Source organism: Alosa pseudoharengus, unplaced genomic scaffold (genome assembly GCF_046254945.1).
Source record: "Alosa pseudoharengus isolate Yale_2024_CS ecotype anadromous, Long Island Sound unplaced genomic scaffold, YU_APseudo_1.1 YU_APseudo_1.1_scf_4, whole genome shotgun sequence".
In the NCBI taxonomy this organism is placed as follows: Eukaryota; Metazoa; Chordata; class Actinopteri; order Clupeiformes; family Clupeidae; genus Alosa; species Alosa pseudoharengus.
In genome coordinates this window covers 29,005,474-29,012,090 of record NW_027468774.1, presented here as the reverse complement: position 1 = coordinate 29,012,090, position 6,617 = coordinate 29,005,474, and positions in this window count along the sequence as shown.

Below are 6,617 nucleotides of genomic sequence, written 5' to 3'. Positions count from 1 at the left end.
TCTATACTCAATCAGAATATGAATATGAATTGATGACACTTGTAGCCTGAGGCCCGATGTTTCGGAGCGCTCGATTGAATGCTGCGCTAGACAGGCTACAGGTGTCATCAATTGAGGCAACTTGCCTTACACTGACGAAGGCCGCAAGGCCGAAATGTTTGTTACCCCTGCTGCTATGTGAAAATAAATTAGCAAAAAATAAACGATTTTGGAGTGCGACCAATTTTATGTCCATTGTTGATATGAACCTTTACTGTTCAGCAACCTGTTTACACACTGAACTAACTATAGACTATTCAATCAGTCAATCAATCAATCAGATTTATTTATATAGCACATTTAAACATGACTTGCATCAACCAAAGTGCTTTACAGAGACCGGTGGGAAGCAAACATATAACATAACAAATAAAATATTGGTTGTGTCACATCATTTGAAACAAGTGTGATCAATTTTGAGTAGTTGGGTTTAACGTATGCCTATGACTCTATTTGTGTTTAACTTTTGCCACTTGTGGTTACCATTATGCATCACAAGTGCATCAAAATGTAAAATGTGTTTTATTGCACGAGAATGTGTTTAGATTTTTTTTTTTTTTGGGGGGGGGGGGGTATAATAATCTATGAGATCTGAAAATTGTGTTTTATATGTAAAGGGCGATCGATTCAAGAAATAATAATAATAATAATAATTCATTTTATTTCTATAGCGCTTTTCAAAGACCCAAAGTCGCTTACAGAATGGGGGAAACAAAGAAGGACAACAGTACTACATACATACATACATACAAACATACATACATGCATACAAATACATATAGATACATATAGATACATACAGACACAAGAGCAGCAGTGAATTGAGGAATAAAAAGTAAATCATAATGGTGCAAACATCGAAGACAAGAGCAATAGTGGAATGAGGAATGAGTAATAATGGTACAGACATCCAAGACAAGACAGGAGCAATAACAGTAAATGTGTTCAGACAACTGAGCATTTGGCTCAGAGAAAGGAGTTTAGTGTTTTAAAACTGTAACATGAGGGCTCAAGGGTAAGAGCGCCCCCTAGTGAGATAGATGATTGCACAACATAAACACAGGAGTGGCAGTGACATTGGTGGGATACTATTTAGAACTGGGCAAAGTGCTGCGTTTGCTGCTTCATTGTCTACCCAGAGAGTAGAGAGGAGTATGTAATAGTGATGGGGACGAGACCGCCTATGCCGAGTCCGAGACAAGACCGAGTCTTTGAAGGGTCGAGACCGAGTCGAGACCGAGTCCGTTGGTTTTCAAATACAGTCGAGTCCGAGTCAAGACCGAGTCTTTGAGGAAGCAAGTCTGAGTCGAGACCGAGTCCTTTAGGGAGTCGAGACCGAGTCGAGACCAAGACCATAAAAACATGTCAGTTTTCATATGATTTAATATCACCCCAATTAATAATCAACAGTTAGGCCCAGGCTTGGAATTTCACCATTTTAGGGGCAAGGCCACTTGGCCTTCAGTTGGGCATATTTGGTGGGGGGCACAAAGGCCACATGTCAGGGCACCAAGGCCAAAGTTAACTATACAGTAGTAGGCTATAAAAATAATCAAAGTTGTATTTAGCCTATTCACAGCAGTAGACCTGAATCACTGAAACATTACAAAAACATGAAACATGACATATTACATAGAACTGTAAATCATCTGATCATCTAATATTTAGATGTCTAGGCTATATTTAATATTTATATTTATTTTATATTTGGCCTGCTATGGAATCATGTATTGAACAATTTAAGCACAGCTCAGCTTTAAGAAACTGATGCAACCTAGATGCATGCTTAGCATTTTTTGATCATTAAGACTCCTTTCACAAACTCTTACTCAGCTGTATATCCTCTGATTTTAATATTTACCTATATCTAGGCAATATTTGTAACATTTATTTTGTATTTGGCCTGTTATGAAATCATGAAGAATGATTTAAACACATTTTGAAACCTAAAGACCAAAGTTGGAGACATGAATGTAGACCTTGCTGCAGATTACATTTGTACAGGGGAATGCTTTACACCTTTGTGTTCGGTAAGGTCTGCTGTTTATTCTGATATATGGTTTGTCATGTGTTGAACGAAGGGTTCGTTAAGTATTCCACCGAGATGAATGGGTAGGGAGATGGGTGTAGCACCTTATGTAGACGTTATGATTAAATGTAATTATATTATTTACTTTTCTCGCGAACCGTTCACCACAGCAATTAGCGGCTAACATTGTTTAAAAGCTGAGAAAAAGTTCTTTCATGTGATGTGATACATGTGCCTGTGTGATGAGTAGGCTTAGCGATTGCGAGTATTTCAAATGAGAAGAATGGGTGAATTTGGACGCACTTTCGGTCTTGCCATGCGCTGTCATTTTCTCCACTGTGTAAAACTGAATTAGTTTGCGCTGTGATGCTAAGATTATTTTGACAGGCTATAGGCTAAATAAAAATCGCTATTAAACGGACGCAAAGCAGAATATTGAAAGAAGGGAGCACCAAGGCCAACAAGGGGCAAAGACGTGGCCGCCGTGAAATTTCATTTTGATTTTTTTTTTTATATGAACATAAAAAAATGCGTTGGTCTCGAGGACTCGGTCTGAAATTACGAGTCCTTCTCCTCCCACTGTGGTCCGAGACCGAGTCAAGACCGAGTCTTTGAAGGAACAAGTCCAAGTCGAGTCCGAGAAAGCAGAAATCGGTCTCGAGACCGGACTCGAGTACTACATCACTGGTATGTAAGATAAAATAATATGAACAGCACCCACCACTCACTGAGAAGTGTAAACAGGGTGGATCAGTGCACAAGGTGTCCACAATAAAAGCAAATAATATAGGGCCAGATCCATCTGAAAACAGGCAGGTATTTGCTCATTCATTTTTTTTTATGCGTTGATTTCTGCACATTCTTTCCTCCTTCCACCAGAATGAGGGCTTACTGGCAAAGACTGCAGTGAGGTCATCCAGGATTCCCTGGGTGGTCAAGGAAATCCCTTTCTCTTAAAGACACAGCAGAAAATCTGGACCTGGATCTGGACCTGGACTTAAAAGGCTGTAATAGAACTTAAGTATAAAGGTGAAGTCAGCATAGGAAGTTGCGTTTATGTTTTATTGTATGTATTATTATTAGCAGGCGCTGTTGTCCAAAACATTGTACATTATACGAAACAGTGCAGAGAGGTAGCTCACGCCCTCCATTCACTATTCCCAGAGAAACTCCATGCAGGGCTTCAATTTTGTTTGGGGGACAGGCTGCCCCTACTTTGTTTGTTTCCCGTTTTCAGAGCCTGGGCTGCCTAAAGAGACCGTTTTTTTACAGTGTACTCCTGAAATGGGCAGCTAGCGATCATGAGATGATAGTTGAATGTGTCAAAAAAAGTTGAAGGCTTGAAATTGCTCTCTCTCACTCTCTCTCTCTTTTCCATTGACAGATTATGAAATGAAGCGGCAACACTGGACACTGAGGCCTCTTCCGTAGTTGCACTTTGCCTGTTTGCTTGAGTAAAGATTTAATATGGAGGATTTATGTCGGATGGATTGGCAGAAATGGAATATACAGTAGAAATCTATTTATAATCATATTGTCCTTGATGTATAATTGTAGTCAAAAACTCCAGGCACACTCAGGTGTGAGGAAACACTGCAGGTTAATTCACAACGCCGGGGGCAAGTAACCAGCAACATCACGTTCCAGTAACACTAACCAATTTTTCTCTAGGGCAAGGGCCTATCTTAAACATGTTAGTTACATCGTAGTAATATAAATCACATGGGTCCTTACTTGAACATACAATGGTCTTTTCCAAAACTCCTCATACATGCAGAAATACAACAATACATGTATACTTCTCGGACATACCATGTGATCCTACCGCCAAGTCATGTGGCTTGTCCAGGGAAGTAAGATAATAGGTCAATACAATACATTCTTCAGTATTTTCTTGTCATAGTATGCTCCCTCACAGGATATTCCTTATAGTACTGCCTTAGGCAGAATACCCCTAACTCATGACAAAAGGGGTCGCATGACCTTTATTAGAATGTCGTGACATGGAGAGAGCAAATTACAGAAAAAGCAGAGTTGATGCATTGAATCGAATGTACAGAAAAGCATACACATAAAAATATAATGTTAATCACCTTTATGTAACAAATGTAGATTAGTATTCACTTGTAATACATATACACTTATTAGTAATCATTTCTAATGCATAAGATTTTGTTAGTAATCCAACATTTCTACCACATAATCACCTGTGACTACGTACCACAAATCATACAATTTTCACCACATCTCTTACTGTCCTCAGAAACCATCATCTAAAATTAGAAAGTACAATACATATGGACCTACAAGTAATTTGACTCTGTGTACGCCAGACATTCAAAGACCTAATTTATGTGTGAAACATATATGTAGCATGTAGTCATATTTAGTGCTTGTGATGTGTTGAAAGTAAAATACAAATACTTTATATTTGGTAAAAGGGAGGAAATACTTAGGGTTGCCACTCTCCTTGACACAAAAGGGTTCAGAGCAAAGGATACTGTTAAAATATTGTATTAAATGTGTAATAATTGACAATTATCTAAATTTCAACAGCCACATGAAATCAAAACTAAATCAGCTTTTTACCACCTCAACAACATTGCCAAACTTAGAAGGCTGATGTCAAAACATGATTTAGAAAACCTCATTCATGCATTTATCCAGCAGGGTTGATTACAGCATTGGACTTTTCACAGGTGTTCCTAAAAATACTATCAAACAGCTTCAGGTGACACAGCAGCTAGGGTTATCATGAAAACTAAAATAACTGACCACATTACTCCCATAAGTCCCTGCACTGGCATACAGTAAGTCACCGAATATAAAGCACTACTGCTTGTTTATAAATCAGTAAATGAAGCAGGATCTAAATACCTTTCAGACATGCTTCAGCAGTACACACCCTCTAGACCTCTCCGGTCTGTTAGTAAAACCTGCTGCTAAAACTAAACATGGTGAAGCAGCTTTTAGCTGCTAGGTGGTTCAGCTCTGGAACCAACTTTTGGATTAAGCTTATATCAAAAAGGCCCCAACTGTGGCCAGTTTTCACCAAACTGTTCTTAGATGCCTTCTGCTCACTGCACTGAGTTGCAAATTCTGAATCTGTCTTTTAATTATTCTACTTTGTGCCTTTTATTTTTAATTATTCTTTATTTTAAATTATTTTACTTTGTGTTTTATGTTTTCTTTTTTGTTACGATCTTTACTTTTTAAACGATTCTTTACCTGGTGCCCTTATATGCTTGTACTTGCTATTACTGTTTGCTTTTGTTGTAAAGCACATTGAATGACCTCTGTGTATGAAATGCACTATATAAATAAACTTGACTGGACTATGTATTGCTAGGGGCCTTTTAGGGTCTCTCCAGGGTCAACTCTTGAGCAGGCAGTCAGGCTTACATAGTACAGATTTGTTTGGGCTCCTGGCCCCCTGAGCCTGCATGGTAGACCAGTGTGTTAACCCAGGCCTGCCTTTCCCCCTCTTTCCCTGGACCTCATTTTGTTCCCAATTATTTGTGTGCTTTGGCATCAATACATTTACTTCAGGCTAGAAGTAAATTTATTGATGCCAAATATATATAAACTCTGTCTACTTAATCAGCAGAAACCCTTAGAGGCATGTGTCATATTTCAAATGAAAATGATAGGATATTTATTCTGTAAAGTCACCTTTGGAATTATAGGCCTTTATGAGTGCCTTATTTGCTATCACTAGCCTACATTAAGAAGGCCTACCAATGGCAGCCACAAGAGGTCCCTAGTGTATAGATTTTCATATGTCTGCCGCTCGACACTGTTCAAACAAACTGAACGTGTTGCAGCTTTGCGAGAAGCTATCATGATCTGTGCATCATCATCCAATAGTAGAAACATGCCAACGTATTTTAGATAAACTTGCTGTGTAGGAAACTGTACATACCCTACCCTACCTACTACCGTCACACGACGCAGCCAGGCAATGTATATGAAAGCTACGGCCAAGTCCAAGTAGCTAGCTTGCGGATTGGTTTGCACATGGACAGGACGTCTTTCCTCAGTGCTGGTTGGCTGCTGATGTAGCTGTTGCCAGGAAAAGGACCCATTATTTTATCATTTAGTTATTAAATCAACAGCGCTTCACCACAGCATAATCTAGTCAGATTTAGTAGGCCTACGCTTATTTTTTGTCCATCCAACTAGTTACAATAAGCTTAAGTAAACTCACTACTTGACCATGGCAGGAGAACTTTCTCTTCTTGCGAAACCTAGTTTCTGGCCAAGTTATCGTGAGGTTATATAATTAGAAAACGATACGTCTCTAGGTAGCATATTTTCGCCAAAATCGATTTTCTTCATTTACAGTTTTACACGTTAAAGAAAATAAACATTTAGTTTGAAAAAGCAGGAAGTTATCTGGATGACGTTGAACATAAACTACGGAAGCCTCTTTGGCTGCCAGAAAGAACTTTGATGTTTGTGTTACTGGTTGAGGTGATGTAAGGACATGTGATCAGGTGGTCGTAGCCTACCGACACATTTACCTAGGTGTACAGTTTTGCACTACTGA